The sequence below is a fragment of the Neomonachus schauinslandi genome, chromosome 3 (assembly GCF_002201575.2).
Source record: "Neomonachus schauinslandi chromosome 3, ASM220157v2, whole genome shotgun sequence".
In the NCBI taxonomy this organism is placed as follows: domain Eukaryota; kingdom Metazoa; phylum Chordata; class Mammalia; order Carnivora; family Phocidae; genus Neomonachus; species Neomonachus schauinslandi.
In genome coordinates this window covers 44,812,021-44,833,453 of record NC_058405.1, presented here as the reverse complement: position 1 = coordinate 44,833,453, position 21,433 = coordinate 44,812,021, and the positions used below count along the sequence as shown (strand labels likewise).

At 33.1% G+C, this 21,433-nt stretch overlaps 1 protein-coding gene across 1 annotated transcript in view; it reads left to right on the top strand.

Moving 5' to 3' along the window:
- Positions 1–21,433, top strand: part of TDRD3 (tudor domain containing 3) — a 159,577-nt gene that overhangs the window by 34,177 nt on the left and 103,967 nt on the right. Inside the window, exon 2 of the mRNA XM_021697897.2 lies at positions 16,257–16,341. The gene's annotated coding sequence lies outside the window, so the exon portion shown is untranslated. The remainder of the gene's footprint in view (positions 1–16,256; positions 16,342–21,433) is intronic.

The following is a 21,433-nucleotide window of genomic DNA, read 5'->3' as shown; positions in this document are numbered from 1 at the left end:
TATTTGTGTCTATATCCATTGGCAGCGAAGTTTCAGATTTTTTGACAGATAAAATAACAAGGTCTGAGTCTTTATTTAACATTACCTGCAGGATGAATGTACTGCCAAAATATGGGTTTCATATTTACTAAATTATGGAAGTTAAAAAAATAGATTCACAAAATACTGTTTTGTCAACATACAGTTTTTGTATAGGCATGTTTTTATTTATTTATTTATTTATTTTTTAAAAGATTTTATTTATTTGAGAGAGAGAATGAGAAAGAGAGAGAGCACGTGAGAGGAGGGAGGGTCAGAAGGAGAAGCAGACTCCCTGAGCAGGAAGCCTGATGCGGGACTCGATCCTGAGACTCCAGGATCATGACCTGAGCCGAAGGCAGTCGCTTAACCAACTGAGCCACCCAGGCGCCCTGTATAGGCATGTTTTTAAAATAATACTCCCCCAAATAACCTGACCTCTTGCCAGTCTGACTTTTATTCATTTTAGGATTATTATTAACATATGTTTCATAGAAATGCCTATATTTATTTGTGACTATTATTTGATTAAATATCATCTTTGTTGACATGTACATCTTTAATGTGGGAAAATGTTTTTATTGGAAAATGGTGATGGCCTTATGCTTAGAAATGTTCAGAGTTTAGTAATCTCTAAAAGTTGAGTTTTATATGCCAGATATTATTTTAAAAATGTGTTATTGCACTTTTAAAATTGAAAGTTATATCAAGGCTTCTTTCAAGATGAGATTAATGAAGATACAACTGTTACACGAGGCAGTGCTGTTTCTGGACAGTCCACACACATGAGAATGAATAAGTTGATATATAAATATAAAATCATGAGTTTATCCTGAAACTACTATTTCTAGTCCAACTCCAGATGTTTATTTCTAGCCTTCTACCATCTATATTTGTATCTCCTTTCTCCAACAGTGAGAACTCTGATCCCTAACATCATCAGTATATTTACTCATTTGCTCAAAGTACTTTCAGAGTTGCTACGTCTATACCACTGTGGAAAAAGAAACCTACTAGAGTTCAAGATTTGTTTAGAGTTTTTAATGTTTAATTTAAATGTTTAATTTAATGTTTACTGGATTAGTTTTTTATTTTAGTGTGGTTACATTATTAATTTAACATAGATCATTGACTTCTTTCTAATTGTATTTAATTTTAGGCTCATATCTTATTGATTAAGTTTTATATTTTGAATGTATTCATCATCATTTTCAATTAAAAAAAGCTGTAAGGCAGCTCTGGACTAAGGATTCAAAGGCTTTTGTTTTGTCCATTGTTGCCACTTTCTATGTATCATTAGTAAATTAGCAAACTTCTCTGAAATTCTGATTCCTCTCTTCAATTTCTCTCCTTTTTTATGTTTACTAAGGTATTTTTTACATACAATTAAATTCACCAATTTTAAAAGTACAGTTTGATGGATTTGGTAACATATTTAGTTGTGTAAATGGATTTCTTACCTTCTAGCTCCTTTGTATTTGATGTCCTTCCTCACCCCAACCCCAGGCAAACTCTGATCCACTTTCTGTCAGATAGTTTTGCTTTTTCTAAAATTTTATCTAAATGGAATCACACACTGTGTGTAGTCTTTTGTATGTCGCCTTCTTTCACTTGGGATCATGCTTTTGAGATTCACTTACACTACGTGTGTATTTTTATTTTGTTTCTTTTTATTGTGGTATAAATATATTACAATTTTAAGAAAGTCCATTCACCAGTTGATGGACTTTTGGGTTACTTATAGTTATTGCAATTATAAATAATGATGCTTTGAACATTCTATGTATACATTTTTGTGTAGACATATGCTATCGTTTCTCTTTTGCATTATTTTTATGGTGGTTTTCCTAAGGATTGTATTATATAATATCCTTAACTTTTCATAATGCATTTATTGTTAATAATGTACTACTTTATGTAAAATACAGAATTGTTGCAACATCTGTCTTATAATTCACTTACTCTTTCCACTGGGTTCATCCTGCTGTTAACTTCATTTTAGTTCAGAAATAGTTTTCCATTCTAGAACTTTCACTTGATTTTTTTAATTGTTTCTGTCTCTCGGCTGAAACAGCATCTCTCTGCTGAGATTTAATGTATTGAAGGCATTTTTCTTAATTGAGAATAGTTACATTTATTTTAATATTCTTGTCTTTTAGTTCTAACATCTGGTTCATCTTGGATCAAATTTGATTGGTTTTCTTTTTTCTAGAGAATGTGTTTCATTTTTCGGGTCTTTGTCTGTTGGGTAATTTTGGATTGTATTCTTGGTATTATGCATTGTTAAGTGGTGGAGATTTTTGTTCTGTCGCTTTTCACTGATGATACTGTTTCCTAAGTTGTAGATGGCACCTTTTCTCGCTGGCATGAACTGCAGAGTCTTAATTTGTGCAGCAATTCCATTCTCTGTTCAAATCTTTTGTCTTTAGCTGGATTGCTGTAAGTGTTCTGCACGTGGGTCATTCTGAGGTCATCAGAGAGGTGGGTAGACAGAGTCTGTAGATCCCCTCTTTAGGTCTTTCCCTTACTGGATTCTCCTCCATTCTTCGGTGCTCCTGGTTTCTTTACTTCCTTTTTCTGTTCCCCAGAGCATAAAGATTGTCAGTATGTCCTTGTGCACATCTGTGGCTGATCTGCCATTTGGACTGCACTCTGTCCTAGATTTAAAGCACCAGAGACCATAAGTAACTTGTGGCTCCTGGTCTTCCACATTCAAATGAGCATGTGTTCCCCATCAGTATTTTCTGCTCACTTTGCAGTAGCTGGAGTTGATTTTTGTATTTTTTCCAGATTTTGGGGTATTTTCTGCAGGGGACAGAGGGTGTCATCATATATCCAGTAGGGTCTTACTCCATCATACCCAGAAGTGGCACTTTAAAGAACATATTGATTCCTGTCTTTTAAATGGTGTTAACGACACACATACACATACACACACACAACCCCTAATAAGTATGGGAATCCCAGGAGTCAAGTATGTAAACTTTAACACACAAGACTCTGAGAGAGGGTAGGGAGGGATCTTGTCATTTACCTAAATTCTTATTCAGTCATTGAGAGTGCTTTTACAATTAAGTAAAACTCTTTGGGATATTTGTTCATCAAGTAAGATTTCTTAAAATTAGGAGTTATTTATAAACAGTCATTTTTATTAAAACATTTAAGTATTTCCAAAAGCACAAAATATTTCATATTTTCTAAGTTTGAAGTTCCTTTTCTCTGTTCTAACACATATAATATTACATAGCAGCACCACTTTTAGAAATATCTCTTATAAAAACATTAATATTTGTCCTCTATTGTGTATCTACAAATATACTCAAGGAAGTATTGTTAATATAAATTTAGAAACAACCTGAATAGTTAAAAAAATTTTGGTATAGACCCTATGTGGAAGGGAATATTTTGCATCTATTGAAAAGGATGAGATGGGGAAATCCATGTGCTTGAAATGAAAATTGGCTGTGATATATTCTTAAATGAAAAGATTTACTGCAAAAACTTTTATGTAAAATGATTCTGTTTTTATAAGCAAACAAATATTTTCTTCTAAATCCCACTCCAATTTATGTGTGTGTGTATTACAAGGATATAGAAGGTCTAAGATTGTTAATACTGTTTATTTTTTAGAAGGAGAATTGGGGAAGGGCCACTTTGAGCTTTTTATTGTCCTTCTCTATAGTTTGTATTTTGTTATTTATAGATTTAAAAAAACAATCAAGTTCACAGAAGGAATTTATTCAGGAATAGTTAATGAATCAAGGCATTTAATTTGAATAGAAAATGTACTTCTATGTAGATTCTAATCTAAAGGATAATTTTTCAAAAAATTATTGAATTGAATCAGTACTTCTCAAATAATAACTTAAATTCATAATAGGTATATTAGTTTGCTTTGGCTGCTATAACAAATTACCACAAACTGGGTGGCTGAAAACAACAGAAATAGGTGCTTTTAGTTCTGGAGGCCAAATCAGTTGACTCTCTTCTGCTTCTGGGGGTTGTTGGCGATCCTTGGTTTGAGACCTCATCACTCCATAACTGCCTCCATCTTCTCATGGCTTTCTCTTCTCTATTTCTTCCCTTTGTGTTTCTGTCTCAGAACCCTGCCCACCTCCCGCCACGCCACTTCTCTCCTATAAGGATTCTTGTTACTGGATTTAGGGCCTACTTGGATATTCATCTCAAGATGCTTAACTTAAGTGTATCTATTAGGACCATTTTTCCAAATAAAGTAACAGGTTCCAGAGATTAGGACATTTGGGCATCACCATTCAGCCCACTATGAAGAGATATGGGGATATATTTAAATGATGTCTTCTAAGCTAAAAATTAAAACCTTTTAATTTATTTGCAGCATTTCAATTTCAGAAATTTTATTAAAGAAATGAAAGTTAGAATCCATATTTACTGACTAATATATATCTTATGGACTAAGATATATATAAATGGGGCATATATATATATATATATATATAGGGGGGCTGTTTCACTGTTTTGGCAAATAAGTCATTTATTTGTTTAATATTTACTTAATTTGGTAGCATATTTAAGTGACTGCTCTTTTTATTTTATGCCTCTTTCATTTCATTTTAATTTATGAAGGATTGTCATACTATCAGATGGTAAAATATATGTATACTACAAAGAAGTAGGTATTTGCTGTAATTGCTTATGATAATTGAAGTAAATTTTCATTTTTAAAGTTCTAAATAAATGGCATTAGTTTAAATAAATTATAAGTAAATTATAAAATGTCTAATTTTAAAATTAGTAATTACAACTAGAATTCTGTGCTAAAGAATTTTAAGATTATTATTCACCAGCTATTTCTTGACATTGTTTTAAATTTTGATGTAAATGGCAGATTGGGCAAAAATGATGGCAATGTATTTTGCATTGGAAATTCTGTTTTGGGCAGAAATAGTTGCACAGTCTCATTGAATAACTTATTTTCTTATTGTTAAAACTGTATATATGTATCTGTATGTAAAATTGGAAGATATCCACAAATTAAATGATGAAATTCCTTCCATCTTGCTGACCCTATCGTCTATTCTCAGTGAACCCCTTGTCAGTAATATGTTAGAAATATGTAGTTCAGGTTTCCTATAAAGAAACATACACACACACACACACACACACCTCTGACACACACACAACTTAGTTGTAGCCTTTGAGGAAATTCCCTTTGTTGTTTGGCAATTCTTATTCTTTTTCTTTCTTCTAAGAACTCAGAAGACATCTTTGAGTATCATGTTTTGAAAATATTTTCCAGAACAAACACCAAGGGTACAGTGTTTAAGAAGGAAGAAAATGAGTTTATTTAGCATCTACTTTATACCAAGCATATGCTAGGTTTTTCATGCTGTCTCGTTTGTTCTTGAGAATAACTCTGTAGATCAATATTTTCAGTATGATCTCCATTTTTTTTTCCTTAGGAAAAGGAACAGAGGTGCAGAAAGATTAAATTGCCTAGGATTCCTACATGTGTTCAAGGGTGAGGGTGAGATGAGCATCGAGTTCTGCCTTACTAAACAGTACAGATCACATGACAATCTCTCCAAGCTTTTCATCAAAATGCCTTCTAATTTTTGCTATGACATCTTATATTTTTAAATAACATTCCTTATACAAACCTAACTGAGTATGCAGTCTCCGGTGGTTAATCCTGGGAGGCCCTTGGCATGGACTCTGCAGGTACTGATGCTCTATTGTGGTAGTCAGTGCACAGGGCATCAGGCCTAAAGTGAAGCTTTCCACCTGATGTATGGTTTTATAGCTATCACCTTTGTGCTGAGGAAAAGATGACAGAAATATCAAATACTCTTACTTTTTAAAATATGAGTTGCTAAAACATAACCTCAGCTCTGCTTCTGAATTAAAGTATGAAAATGTTGAATTAGAGGAGGAATGTAAATTATAACCTCCAATGAAATAAAAATCTACGGGCTTCATTTTATACTTTTAAATTTATGTGAAGGCTTGGTTAGCAAAAATGAATAATAACATAGGTTCCCATTGCCACTATTCCTTGTAATATATCTATTATGGGATTTCACAGAAATTATTTACAAAATTTTACTTGCTCAGCTGTTTTTAAAAACTTTTTTATACCAAATAAGCATTCTAGGGTTAATATCATCATAGGTTGGTTTATGTATGTATGTATGTATGTATTTATATATGTATGTATATTTTAATATCTGAAAATGGGTTATAAAAAAATAGAAGTTTGTAATTTATTTTCACCTATCTTATGGTTATTAAAATTGTCATGCTTATTTATTTTGATGTCAGAGAAAAGGAACTATTGAATTAATGTTGAAAATACTCTTTGTGACTACTCCACAGCAAAAAAGCCTTACTCTCTAATAATTTGTGGGTACTTTTTATAAGTCTCTATTTCCAAAGGATGCATGTAGGAGACAATACAAGAGAAAATTATCTTTTGACATTGAATTTTTTTTCTTATGAGGAAATATGATCTTTGTAGCAAACACAAATTTTAAAACTATAATAGTGTATTTTATTTTCTTTGATATCTCTCCTACCCCTTAAAAGCTGGTAAATGTCAAATCCTTTATTTTAAAGCTAGTTTAGTACATCTTTGGAGGCTTACCTTTCATGTGATATTTTACTTTGTGAAGCAAGGTTGTCACCTAGTGGTGTTTTCAAGTAGTACAGCCTTCAGAATTTGCTAATAAGTCTTCAGTATTTTAAAGGAAGTAGTTTTTCAGATTTTAAACACTTTCAAGTGTTATGACTTTTCAAAGGATTTTCCTTATAATTTTTTCTAATTTCAGTCTTTTAGTGTTCAATGTTGGGTCAAAAAATTTTTGTCTGGCCCCTGAAATGTTTGAGTAGTAGGTTATTGAGCATGGTGTATATCAGGGCTTTTCATAATGCTTCACATGTCTAGAAGTTCTTTGTTTAGGGGGAAAAAATGCTTCTGTAGTACTAAGTAAATTTTCTTTTTTTGGTTTTTGCGTATTCATCCTTTCAGTTTTTGTGCCAGTTAATTTTATGAAAACTTTGCATTTAAAATGTTAAGTATCTTTGATATCTTTGCTTTTGGTATTTCTCTTTTGATAATATAACAATTTGAAAAATTAGTGTAGAAAAAAGAGATTTTCTGAGGTATGAGTGTGTAAGTATGTATATGTGGAAGAAATTTAATATCATAAGTTAACTAAATGGAAGTAGTGTACATTTGTGTATGTAAAGAAATCATAAAACTAAAAACTGAAAAATTCATGTACTTTTAAAAATAGTTTATTTCTGGATAAAATAAATTTTGTATTAAAAAAAGTTTACTATATTGATTAAGATCAACAGTAAGTGATTGTGCTTAGAGGTACTTTAAATAATACATAACTTTATTCATCTGATACATTCATACATAAACCATAGAGAAGATTACATTTTAAGCCAGTGTTGATTCAGGTCCTTATTATGATTGCTGGAATAAAGATTCCAAGAATTTAGTGGTATTTATTTTGGCATAGGAGATAGCCACTTTACCTAAAGAAAGAAAAAAAAATGGTAGGTGATAGAAGAGATACGTGGTTGTTAATGGAAATGCAATAAAAGACCTCTTTTTTCATTTTTATCTTTTGTGTGTCATAGTATGTCCTCTTCTGATTTATCTTTAGTAGTGTTTTGGTCCTGCTAATTACTGTGCTTAATAGGGATTTAGACAGAGAATCCCATGGGTTCATTCAGCTTACTGTGGGCATATCAATTTGTATTCTCATCATTAATTTTTTTTACCCTTAGTGTATCTATAAACTATAATGAATATATTGATTTCATCTGTACCAAGTGATCTGAAGCAAATTTTATGCCAATTTTTATTAGCTTTGTTAACTTAATAATCTTGTTATTCAGTATGGTTAAATACAGGCATACTTCAGAGATACTGTGGGTTTAGTTTCATATCACCATCAGTAAAACAAATATTGCAATAAAGCAAGTCAAATTAATTTTTTGGTTTCCCGGTGCATATAAAAGTTGTCTTCACTATAATCTATTAGGTGTACAATAGCATTGTGTCTAAAAAATATACATAATTTAAAAATACTTTATTGCTAAAAAATGCTGTCTTCTGACCTTTAGTGGATTGTGTCCTTTTTGGTGGTGGAGGATCTTGCCTAGATGTTGATGGCTGTTGACTGATCAAGGTGTGGTTGCTGAAGATTGGGGTGAATGTGGTAATTTTTTAAAAATGAGACAACAGTGCAGTTTGCCTCATTAGTTGACTTCCTATCACAAACAATTTCTCTGTGGCATGTGTTGCTGTTAGATAGTATTTTACCCATAGCAGAACTTCTTTCAAAATTGGAGGCAAGGGGCACCTGGGTGGCTCAGTCAGTTAAGCATCTGCCTTCGGCTCAGGTCATGATCCTAGGGCCCTGGGATCGAGCCCTGCATCGGGCTCCTTGTCAGCAGAGAGCCTGCTTCTCCCTCTCCCTCTGCCTGCCTGCCACTCCCCCTGCTTGTGCTCTCTCTCTCTCTCTGTGTCAAATAAATAAATAAAATCTTAAGATAAAAAAAATTGGAGTCAATCCTCTCAAACCTGTTGCTGCTTTGTCAACTAAGTTTATGTAATATTCTAAATCCTTTGTTTTAATAATCTTCACAGTATCTTTACCAGGAACAGATTCCATCTCAAGAAACCACTTTCTTTGCTCATCCATAAGAATCAACCCTTCATCTGTTCAAGTTTTATCATGAGGTTGCAGCAATTCTGTTCCATCTTCAGGCTCCACTTTTTAATTTTGTTTTTCTTGCTGTTTCTACCACATCTGCAGTTACTTCTTCCACTGAATTCTTGAACCCCTCAAAGTCATCCAAGAGGGTTGGAATCAATCTCTTCCATACTCCTGTGAATGTTGGTATTTTGACCTGTTCCATGAATCAGGAATGTTCTTAATGGCATCTAGAATGGCGAATCCTTTCCAGAAGGTCTTCAATTTACTTTGCCCAGATCCATCAGAGCAATCACTATCTATAGCAGCTATAGCTTTCCAAATTGTATTTCTTTTTTTTTTCAAATTTATTTCTTAAATAACAAACTTGAAAGTCTAAATTATTCCTTGACTACAGAATGGATGTTGTGTTAGCAGGCATGAAAACATTAATCTTGTACATCTCCATCAGAGGTCTTAGGTGACCAGTTGCCTTGTCAATGAGTAGTAATTTGAAAGGAATCTTTTTTAACTGAACAGTGAGTTTCAACATTGGGCTGAAAATATTCAATAAACCATGTTGTAAATGGATGTGCTGTCATCCAGGCTTTGTTCTTTTATTTATAGAGCACAGGCAGAGTAGATTTAGTGTAATTCTTAAGGGCCCTAGGATTTTCAACTTAAATCACCAGCTGCATTAGCCCCTAAAAAGAGAGTCAACCTGTCCCTTGAACCTTTGAAGCCAAGCATGGACCTCTCTCTAGCTATGGAAGTCCTAGATGGCATCTTCTTCCAATAGAGGGTGTTTCATCTACATTGAAAATCTATTGCTTGGTGTACCACCTTCGTTAATGATTTTAGCTAGATCTTCTGGATAACTTGCTGCATCTTCTACATTAGTACTTGTTGCTTCCCCTTGCACTTTTATGTTATGGAGATGGCTTTTTTTCCTTAAACCTCATGAACCAACCTCTGCTAGCTTCATACTAGTTATGCAGCTTCCTCACCTCTCCCAGTCTTCATAGAATTGAAGAGAGTTTGGGCCTTGCTCTGGATTAGACTTTGGCTTAAGGGAATGTTGTGACTGGTTTGATCTTCTATCCAAACATTAAAACTTTCTCCATATCAACAATAAGGCTGTGTCGCTTTCTTATCATTTGTGTGTTCACTGGAATAGCACTTTTAATTTCCTTTAACAACTGTTTCTTTAAATTTACAACTTAGCTAACTGGTGTAGCGGCCTAGCTTTCAGCCTGTCTCAGCTTTTTACATGCCTTCCCCACTAAGCTTAACCATGTTTAGCTTTGATTTAAAGTGAGAGAAGGGTGACTCTTCCTTTCGCTTGAACACTGAGAGGCCAACGTGAGGTTATTAATTGGCTTAATTTCAATACTGTGTCTCAGAGAATAGGAAGGCCCTATGGGGAGAATAGGGAGAGAGCAGTAGTTGGTGGAGCCGTCAGAACACAGACATTTATCGATTAAGTTCCCCTTCTTACATGGGTGTGGTTCATGGCACCCCAAAACAATTACAGTAGTAACATCAAAGATCATTAATCACAGATCACCATAACAAATATGAGAATGATGAAAAAGTTTGAAATATTGTGAGAATTACCAAAGTGTGACAACAGATATGAAGTGTGCAAATGCTGTTGGAAAAATGACACCAATAGACTTGCTCGACACAGGGTTGCCACAAATCTTCACTTTGTAAGAAGTACAGTATCATCTGCAAAGCACAGTACAATGAAGTAGAATAAAACAAGGTATGCCTGCATTATATTTTCCCAAATTATATTCATAAATAGGAATTTATAAGTCATTTTCTCCTGCCCTAGAGGAGGGAATTAGCAAGTTATTATTTCAGTGTCTCTGGGGTATAAGAATAATAGCAAAAATTGAATTTTTTGGCAAGCGTGTACATTCCACTTACGCAATGGGGATAGAAACAGGATAGGCAGAGAGAATAGATCTTTATTCAGGCAATTTTGTAAAATATTTTTTAATGTGTTGATGGGGCATCTGGCTCACTCAGTTGGTAGAGCATGTGACTTTTGATCTTGGGGATGTGAGTTCAAACCCCATGTTGGGTGTAGAGTTTACTTAAAAAAAAAAAAAAATATATATATATATATATATACATGTATATATATATATTCTAATGTTTTGAGAATTTGCAGTAAGTTGTCAACTTCCGTATTTGACAGGACCAAAGATACCTTTGAATATTAATTGATTTTTAAATTATCTCATGTTTTATTCTCTTCTTTCCCCGTATTGAGCTTGGGTAGTTGGAAGTTAGTTATCTTTATTTTCTTGTGTCTAAGCAGGAATTAATTTGTTAAAATTCCCATTTTGATATTTAGATTACATATTTGGACCAATAATCTCAATGTGGTAGCAAATAATCCCGTATAGATCAAAGACCACAAAAACCATAGGAGGCCATTTGATTTGGGTTTTATTCAGAGACAGTTAAACTACTGTATACCAGTCATTGTCCACATACGTCCATTATTTTTTGATTTTGTTCCAATTCATTTGGGAAGAATGTTTTCATACATAGTTTTCTCCTTGGCATTTTAAAGAATTTTCTTGTGTCATCAACCTAATTTATATGTGCAGTAATAGATTGTCTTTGATTACTTTAGGAATTCAGGCCTTAGTTCAAACTGCTTGAATGGATCAGGTGGGTGGAGGGAAGAAAACTAGTGTTTGCTTTTTAGTGTTTCTGGTAATTAATTAGAGCATTCCTCTTCCCTAAAAAAAAAAAAAAAAATGTCATCTAGAAATCTGAAGTAAGGATTAATTCCATATATGTCCAGTTTGTAAAATATTTATGCCAAACTAAGTGATTTGACACTTTTTAGTCTGATGTAGACAACTCTGGTAAGAACATTTGTTAACTACATAATTGTGTTCATTGTTTTCCAAAAGTCATACAAAGTGACCCAAAAGACAGTTCTTTTACTCTTTTGCTTGAACAGGACATCAGCTATGAATATTGTATCATTTGAGAGACACTTTGGTACAAACTTGCATGTGAAAGACAGGTAACTTTGAAGTATGCAGGAACAAATAAGCAGATAATTTTAGTAAAATAATATGATTAATAAGCACAAAGTATGTGTTTCACATGCAGGCTGAACTATGTTTTGTTTGGCTTATATATTGCTTTACAAAAACTTAAAAACTAAAAATGAGAAGATCTGACACTAACTGCTTTACCTGCCCTCCTACAGACAGTCAGCTGGAGGTGAGTTAAGGCCGTTCCCTTTAGATGGGGCATGTAGTCTTCAGTTTGTCTTTGTCCTCCTCGTTATGTGTCCATCATAGCCAGCAAATAAGTTAGACTCAGGATTTTACCTGCTTTTAGAGGAATGAATGAAAGGGAAATTGCCTGTCTTTGACCCTTACTGGTATTAAGACGTGTTAATGATGATCCACTATCTCAATCAAATAAATGAGATTAAAATAATATTTGTTTTATCATAGTTTTCTATCAATTGAGATTCTTGAATTATAGTTTGGGCGTGTTTTTTTTAATATGCCCAGGTGACTTTTGAACATGAAATGAAGATGGTTCTGGTAGTAACACTTAAGCTGTGACCCTTCTCATTGAATATTTTTCATTATTTATAATAGGAAATCCCACTCCCCAAATTGGTGGATAATAATTAATTTTGGAGCTTTTACTTCTAAAGTGAAAAGAGTTGCTCAGGATTACAAATTAAGTGGCTCTGAGTAAGATGAAATTTTAATATCTTCTATTTACGAAAAAAGGAAGCAGTTTCTAAAATCTCTTTTTTAATTTGAGCACTTATTAAACTGTGATTTAAAATGGCATTAGTTGAAGTTAAAATTAGTGAGAAATGTTCATCTGTTCTGTATCATGAAATTTAGCCCTTTAGTGCCTTGCTTGTCAATAAAATGTATTTCAATGTATTTTTAGTACAGAATAGTAATGAGTGATTTTATAACATTACTGTTCCAAAATCTCCAATAGAATGGAAAAATGTGTGCTTTTGCTGTTCTGGTCAACATGAGCTCTCTGGGGTTTGTTTCTTCTTTAAGGTCTATATGCCTTTGGGTTTTACGTGCTCAGAGATGGTACGTGGGAACTGATTATAATTCTCTTCCCTCTAGGTCCGTCGTGCAGATGTGTACAGGGATCAGATCTGGCATGCTTGGTCCAGTTTTTCAATTTCTTTCTTTCCCAAAATTTCCCTCATTAAGGCTGCTGAATTTTGTGTTTTGTTCTTTCAGTTACTGCATGACTGTGATGCATCTTGAAGCCAGTTGGGGAATTTGACCTTTATTATTTATTACTTTTTATTTGTTTTAGTCATTGTTAGTGTTGGAATTTTAAATGTTTACAAAAACAAGATGAACTTGTAAGTCCCAAGTTCTGGTTAATTTAGATTCAGTCCTTCAGTGAAAATGGTACAGTATTTATAGAAGGATTACCAAGGTGTCACTGGGGAGAGCTGTGAATGGGTCTCCTGTTCCTCAAATCCTTTGATTTTTCAAAATATGAAGGGTGAGTAAGGGAGACTTGTAAGATGTGGAAATTGCGATTGAGCCACGTTTTAGAATTTGTTATATTCAGGAGGCATTTTACAGGCATTATTTGAAAGAAATCACATGATATTTGACTTACACATATATGAAGTCAAATTTCCACCTCTTTATGGCTTCTGCCTTTACAATTTTTGTTAGCGCTTCCCTTTTAAATTAGGTAGGGATAGGTATTTTTACTGTTTTTACAATTTTTGAATCTCTAATTATTAGTATTAGTACTCTGATCTTTTACTATGAAACTAGACATGTTTGTTTTGTTTTAAGATTTATTTATTTGAGAGAGAGAGAGAGAGAGAGAGCACTCCGGGCAAGGGGCAGAGGAAGAGGGAGAGTATCTTAGGCAGACTCTGTGCTGAGCATGGAGCCAGATGTGGGGCTCCATCTAACAACCATGAGACGTGAGCTGAAACCAAGAGTCAGAAGCTTAACCAACTGTGCCATCCAGGCGCCCCTAGATATATTCTTCTTTAATATATTGTGGAGCTCACTGATGGAGTTTACCTAGTTGTCCCTTTTTGCGTGTGTTGTTAAAATTGTCTAGTGGATCAGGAAATTGATTTGTACAGATACTGGTTTATGTTTGTGAGAAGATAGTATTTCTAACATAGCAATTGTAGTTGATAAATAAAAATTGTATGTTGTAATGAAAAGACTGATGAACTGGGAGTCAGGAGGCATTCTTGTTTAAACTTTGTGTCACTTAAGTTTCTGTTTTTGGGAAGTTCTGTTAACATCTTTGGGCCTTCTTTTCCTCATCTGTAGAACTGAAGAGGTAAATTTTGATTATTTTAAAGATTTATTCCAGATCATCTCTCTTCCTATGATCTTTTAAATTCTAAAGACGTGCCTTTCTAGAAAAACAAAGTATTTTATTCATCATTGCATACTATTTCCACATTGTGTAGGAATTTTGAAAGTTGTGTTTTTGTAATTACTCAATCAGCATTTAAGATATCACCCATATCTTTGTGTACTGTTGCTTTCTATAATCCATCTCAACCTATACTCATCTATCATTTCTTCCCCATTTTCCAGCCAGAATATTCCAGGTTATTACCTCTAGAAGTGCTTTACCCTTCTTACTTTTATGTTGTTGCTCATACTGTTCCCTTTTGTGCACCCTTTCCCATCCCCTAGTCACTTTGAGCCCCTGTAATGTTTCATTTATAAATATTTTGGCCTTTCATGTTTATATATTTATTGTGTTGTGCTGTTTGTGAGGCAGTGAACTCCTTGAAGGCAGGTGTTTAATTTTCATCATTTTACTAATCTCATTACTGACTCACATAATACTTTTCACACAAATAGGGACTTAATATTTCTAAAACTGAATTTGTAAGATGATTAATGATATATAGTCAGTGGCTAGGACCAATGAAATTTAATAACATAATAAGGAAATTAACAGCCATTTTGAATTAAAGCAGTGTTTTAACCATCTATGCTGACTATAGACATTTGTATTCCCTGGTCACTTATGTACTGTTATTACTGTCTCCCCTCCATTCATCCTACTCATGTACATACTTAACACTTCTGTTTTTTCTCTGTAACCCAGTTAACTATTTGCCTTCTTTCATCATTGTAGTGTAGCACTGCCAGGGTCTTAAACTCAATACTATATAATTTTTTTAATACATTCTTGTTTTGATATGTATACTTTTATCTCCTTGGTCTTGTTCTTAGGCTTATCAACTTTAATCTCTTATTGTTCTTTTGCATTCTTCAATGTACATTTCTTTTCATTTACTCCTTCATTTTTGAGAAATTATTCATAATCTATGTTTCTTAAAGGCACATGCTCTTTGGTTGCTGTCTCCAGGTAGAGTTTACACTGACAAGTGTCTTAGGATGAGTCAGTCTGATGTTGGGGATTGATGGTGGAATTGCTGGCCATCAGGGATGAGCTTGAATGAGTTCTGTCAGCCTGACACCCCTGTATCTTCTCAGTGGGAGGATGTCTGCAGTGGCAATGCTGGCACCAGCCTTTGGTTAAAGGAGTTGATACTGATTATAAAATATGTGAGATGGGGGGGGCGCCCGGCTGACTCAGTCAGTAGGGTGTGCGACTCTTGATCTCCGGGTCATGAGTTTGAGCCCCACGTTGGGTGTAGAGATTACTTAAAAATAAAATCTTTAAAAAAAGTAAAAGATGTGAGATGTTAATGGGCATTTGTACAGGTGGACTTATGGGGGGATGATACCTGAATTCTAGAATTTATCAGAAGAATTTTAGAATGCCTGAATTGGGTATGAATGAATGGGTAGGAATGATTCTTTCCCTGGATTCAATAATCTTTTTACTCTTGAATTAATTATTGTCTACAACAGATGTGTGGTTGGTTTAGACTGGATAAAAGATCAAAAGGCAGTAAGACAATGAGTAAAAAAACTGAGAAGAGAACAGGAAAAGTAAAAGGTATTAGCTAAAAAGTTGCCTATCTTTGTGCCACTTTAAGTCAATAATATTTACTAAAGCATTCTCAGGAATGTTATGTCCAAGAAAGGGAACTTGAGAAGATAATATGAGAAAGTAGCAGACAGAGGAAATTGTCAGGGATTAAGTTTAAATCTATGCTATTTTTAGTTCTATTTTTATAGCACATCTCAAATCTCTAAGAACTTCTGTATTAAATATTTAAGTCAGATATTATATTTGCATAATAGTAAGAGTAGCTCATACATTCATTAAGAAATATTTTGATATTTAAATAGCTTTTCTCAGAAAGCATATGGTTAATTTTACTGACACAACATCCCTTTAAGGATACAAAAGAGGGAAAATACGCATTGCCCATTCTGTTCTATCAGATACGGTAAATAAACGGAATATCCAGAGCTCTTTCCCTGGTATTTATAGTAGAAGCTTTTTATGGTATAGAACACAATTGCATGTTGACTTAAGAATATAATTTGGTTAATTTTGAATTTAGAAAATATTAAGCCATTTATTTTATTTTAACAGGTATCTTTCAGATGAAGGCATTGAAGCTTGCACAAGTTCTCCTGACAAAGTCAATGTAAATGACATCATCCTGATTGCTCTCAATGTAGGTTTTGTTTATTAACTTACAAACATTTTAAATCTAGAAGCTTTCAAAATGTCTTATAGAATAAACTGGAATTTAAGATAAGTAATATGGAGGACATCTTTTGTTTTTACTGTGTATTTTAAGTTGCAGTGATGTTTGTTGAATTTGGTAATCTCCTATCAGCCCAATTTTTAGAAATATGTTTCTTATAAGATCTGTTATACAGAATCCAATAAAAAAGGAAAAAACGCAATTAGAATTCCCATTTCTCCCCAGTGATCAGTTACAGAATTTTAGAACATTTACAGTAGATATTTAATAGCAGAAAATACTGATCATATTTATTAAAACAAATCATTTCATTAACATAAGAACTCTAGCTAGGTTATAGCTTTTTGACAGTCGTATTTTTTGTTTCAGAATAACTTTTCCTGTTGATAAAAGTAATGTATATTGTAGAACACTTCAGAAAACAAAAAATAAGAAAATTAAGGCTATCCATAATTACAGTTATGTTGTGTATATATTTCTTTCCGATCTCTCTCCTTCCACCTATCTCTGTAGCGTATCTTTTCCATAATTGGGATTGGCTTTTGGATTTTATTGAAGAGTTATAGAAATTGTTTGAAATTTAGGTGTAAGTAAATGAATATTCTTTTTTCAACCTTGCAGTTACCCCTTTGGGAGTATTTTCATATTATCTTTATAATAACAATCTATTAAATTTATAATTTAATCTATTAAATCAAATTTATACATTATGATAGGTAGTCAACAAAATTCATAAGAGAATTACTTATTCTCTTATTCATAAGAGAATGACAGATCCACCATATCACTGCAACACAGGTATAACGTAAAGCAGAAATGGCAGCAACTGATAAGAACATTTAAAATATAAATAAATATATAACTGTATATAACTTTTTCTTTTTACATTAATTTATATACAGTTAAATGGACTTAAACAGGTAAAATTTATGTTTTGATTCTGTCATTTTTTTCAGCTTCTTTGAATTTTATTCAATAAAACTAACAAGATCATTTTTTGTTTCTCAACTAAGAATGCAGGTTTTTAATAAAAGACTATAAAATTTTTTAAAGTAAGCTTTAGAAATTATGCATGTTGTCTATGTCTACAAATGGAAATATTCCCTATACACTTTAATTTTTTTTGACTTGCACCCTAATAAGTGAATTCTACTTTCAAAAAATGTTGAAAAAACTCTATTAATTAAAAAAAATTCTGAAGATGATGAGGAAGAGATTTTGTGACAATCTTCTGCTCTTCTTTTTCTTATTTATATACTTAGGTAAATAGCAATGAGCTATCTATAATTGGCTGTGAAACTTAAAATAAATCAAGATGAAGTATTTGTCCTATGTACGTAAGAGGTACATGATGACCATTATTTTATGAATTAATTTGTCTTTATAATTTTCTCTGAAATAATATAGTTGAATACTCCAATCCAAGATATCATGCCATACAACAGGAAAAAGAAATACTTTTAATTAGGATGAACTCTAGACCAGACAGCTAATTTACTTTTCAAGCTTATCACCTTTAAATAAAGTCAGGCATTTGTAGTATTTCTGTTGAATTTTTTTTCAACTTTTGAAAGATTAGGGGCTATTAGTTACTAGTTGAAAAAGACTTGCATTATTGATTCTTATTATATATAACTTATTACATATTGGGAGAATAATCCATGCATGAGCTTTCTTATGTCCCCCTCCTCCTGTGCAGGACACACTGAGCTTGTTCCTTTATCTAGCAATGAAAATGCTGTAATATATGTACAGGTTTTCCCCGCTATCCAAAAGTAGAGCATTCCTGGGGCACCTGGGGGCTCATTCAGTTGAGCATCTGACTCTTGATTTTGGCGCTGGGCGTGGAGCCTGCCTAAGATTCTCTTTCTCCTTCTCCTTCTACCCCTCTAGTTCATGTGCATGCTCTCTCTCTCTCAAAATAATAAAATTAAAAAAAAAAAAAAGTAAGGCATGCCTGCAAAACCTTTTGTAAGCCAAAATGGTGTAAAATGAAGAAGTAATTACCATTAATTTATATGGAAAGATTTTAGAGCATTCCCAGACCCAAAAAGTAACCTCTCAGGTTTTTCTGATACCTTAGGGCATATCTTGCTAAAGGATGCACAAAATAAATCAAGAGAAAGCACAGATGCTTACAACACAGTTCAAAGCTATTGTAGCTGGATGCTGAGATGCTGAGTGTAGTTCCTGGGGAAGAAGCTTAGCAGTGCCCCTCTCGCTGTTTGGGGTACATTCTGTTTCTATAAAGGCTCACTGTAACACAATCACTGAACACTATTTTTGCTTTTCTTCTTTACCTGTAAAATGAAAATCTTCGAATTTCTTTCAGTTAGCAAAAACTCATGTAGGTCTTTTGTAAAAATAAAGTGGCCTAATGTGAACTTTTGAAAAGCAAGGCTAACTGTACAGTGTTTCTGCCCAGGAAGTCCATAGAGACTAGCACCCAAGGCATTTATTGGTCTGCTTATGAGGGTACTCTCTGCCTAAGTGAAACAGTTCTAAGACTCCTCCCCCCCCAAAAATCAGGTGTTCACCATAAATCACATTGTTTATACAAATAGTCTAGGCAGTGAACCACATTTTCAGTTAGGAAATGGTTCAAGTACAAAGTTCCCACATGCCAGCCTAGGGCCAACCTTCTAAAAGGAGCAGCCTAAGAGCTGCTGTGTAATTCGTTTCTGTATAGATTTTCATGTTGAAAAGGAGGTTTCTTAATTTTTTCCTCTATAGAATGGGAAGTAAGAATATTAAGAAATGACATTAAAATCCAGCATATTGTTCTGGGCTCAAATACCTGAATTATTCAGAAGTAAATTAAGTGATAGCTCGGTCTTAAATTACTGAATACTATGCATTAGTAAAAATTTAAAAACAGATTTTTAAAAATTTCTTTTAAGATTCTGTATAATATAAAATGATTTGCCAAATAGATATTCCATTGAACTTACTTGAATAAATAGGGATCTTTTGTATGTGTGCACACGTGCATGTGTATTTATAGATTAAGAATTTCTCCTGCATAATTTTTTATGTCCAATATAAATGTATTTTTGGACCCAGTTTTACTAGTGATCCTGATATAATGGCATCTGAATCATAAAATTGTCTTTGCAGTACTTACAAATTGATTTTGATTTTAAGATGTTTAAAGATTTGGTAGGTCATTTTCATCTTGTTAAAAGAATAATGAAATTATATTCATTATATTGTGCTTAGCACTTTGAAAGTTATGTAAACTTTGAATATATTGTCTTCCTTTAGCCTGATAACTTTATGAGATAGGCTTGGTGATATTTTTTTCCATTTTATAGAGGAATAAATTAGCTGGATTTAGAGAATTTGTGGCAGTGCCCCTGGTCCTATTAGTTAATTACAGTTTGTAATGACTCAGAGTTTAGGATTTTAGTATAGTGCTTATTTCTACTTTATATTGGTGCCTCATTTTAGTTTAAATTAAATTTCATAATTATTGCTAAAAACCAGAAATGAGGGACTGTGGTATATCATAAAATTTGTATATATTCTGTTTAGCATACATATTTAAATATTTCAGCCTCTGAGTTATTTCAAAATAATGCCTATATTTTTATTAACTGTGAGTTGTATTACTGACTTGATGATTATTCATGTTCAGATGATAACAAAATGTACATATCTTAAATTTAACATTCATTAAGTGCTTACTCTTCGCAGTTCATTGTACCAAGTACTTCATGTGTATTAACATTAGAATAAAGCAACCCTAATATATGGAAGGTTAATATAAGAAAATATTTTTTTCCCACCTGTTACTCAGTATTTTCAAAGTGAAAAGGCATGCAACTCAAAGTATAATTTTATATATATATACATATATATAAGCTTTGTAATTCTTTTACTCTGTGATTGGATGGAGGCTGCAAAGACAATAAAGCTAACCCATTATTACACAAGTGTTTTGGATTTGGGGCTTAGTGTGCCTGGCAGTTCCACTTGGTGGGTTTTAGCTTAGGAGTGACCCTAGCATTACATTGAGAAATAAAATATGAATTATGGTAGTAAAAGTCTGGAAAGATCTGTGGGGATTGTATAATTTATATGCTCATTTCTTAAGCTGACCACATACTGGTATTTCAAATAAGCAGACATTCTGTTATTGTAGGTGATGAAAGAAGACTATCCTACTTCTCTCCATGTCTTCATTTTATGTCACAGTTATTTTATTTTTTTTAAAGATTTTTTTTTTTTTGAGAGAGAGAGAGAATGAGAGAGAGCACGAGAGGGAAGAGGGTCAGAGGGAGAAGCAGACCCCCCACTGAGCAGGGAGCCCGATGTGGGACTCGATCCCAGGACTCCAGGATCATGACCTGAGCCGACGGCAGTCGCTTAACCAACTGAGCCACCCAGGCGCCCCGTGTCACAGTTATTTTAATCATCTAGTGTTTTCCCCTTAAGTCTAACATGAAGTTCTGTCTTACAGTTTTTGTGATTAAATGCACTCTATTTTCTTTTATTTTGCTTTTAAGGAGATGAAGAGCTGTTGTTATATTTTAAGGAAGAACAGAACAATATAAATTTAGTTATCTAACCTCACACTCTCAGTCATCAAGATAATTTCTTAACTTAAATAATTAGGCCTTCTTCATGAATATTGATTTTCCTCTGAGCAAATTTCTTATTGTTCCTTTAGTTTGTACTTCTTAAAGAGGACAATATCCTTCAAAGTTCTGCTTTTTTGTAAATTGTATAGTTCAAGTTTTGTTTTTAAATCAGAAATGCTACAACTTTGTTTCTGTTAGTTCTTATGTTTTCCTTTTTATCTTTTGCTTTGGTTTGCTGAGAAATATGTACTTCTGCACTTTCATATAGTTAGTCATTTGTTCACTAACTTTGATTTCTGTAATTTGTTTAAGGAAATGATACAGATTTTTACTACAATGAAGTCTTCCTTATTCTTGCTGTTGCAGTGGTATTGTTCCCTAGGATATTTGTATGTTATATAACTTTGTTATGGGTATCACAGCCAATAGAATAATGTGTTTTCATGACTCTTCATATGAACGTTGTGTAGGATTCA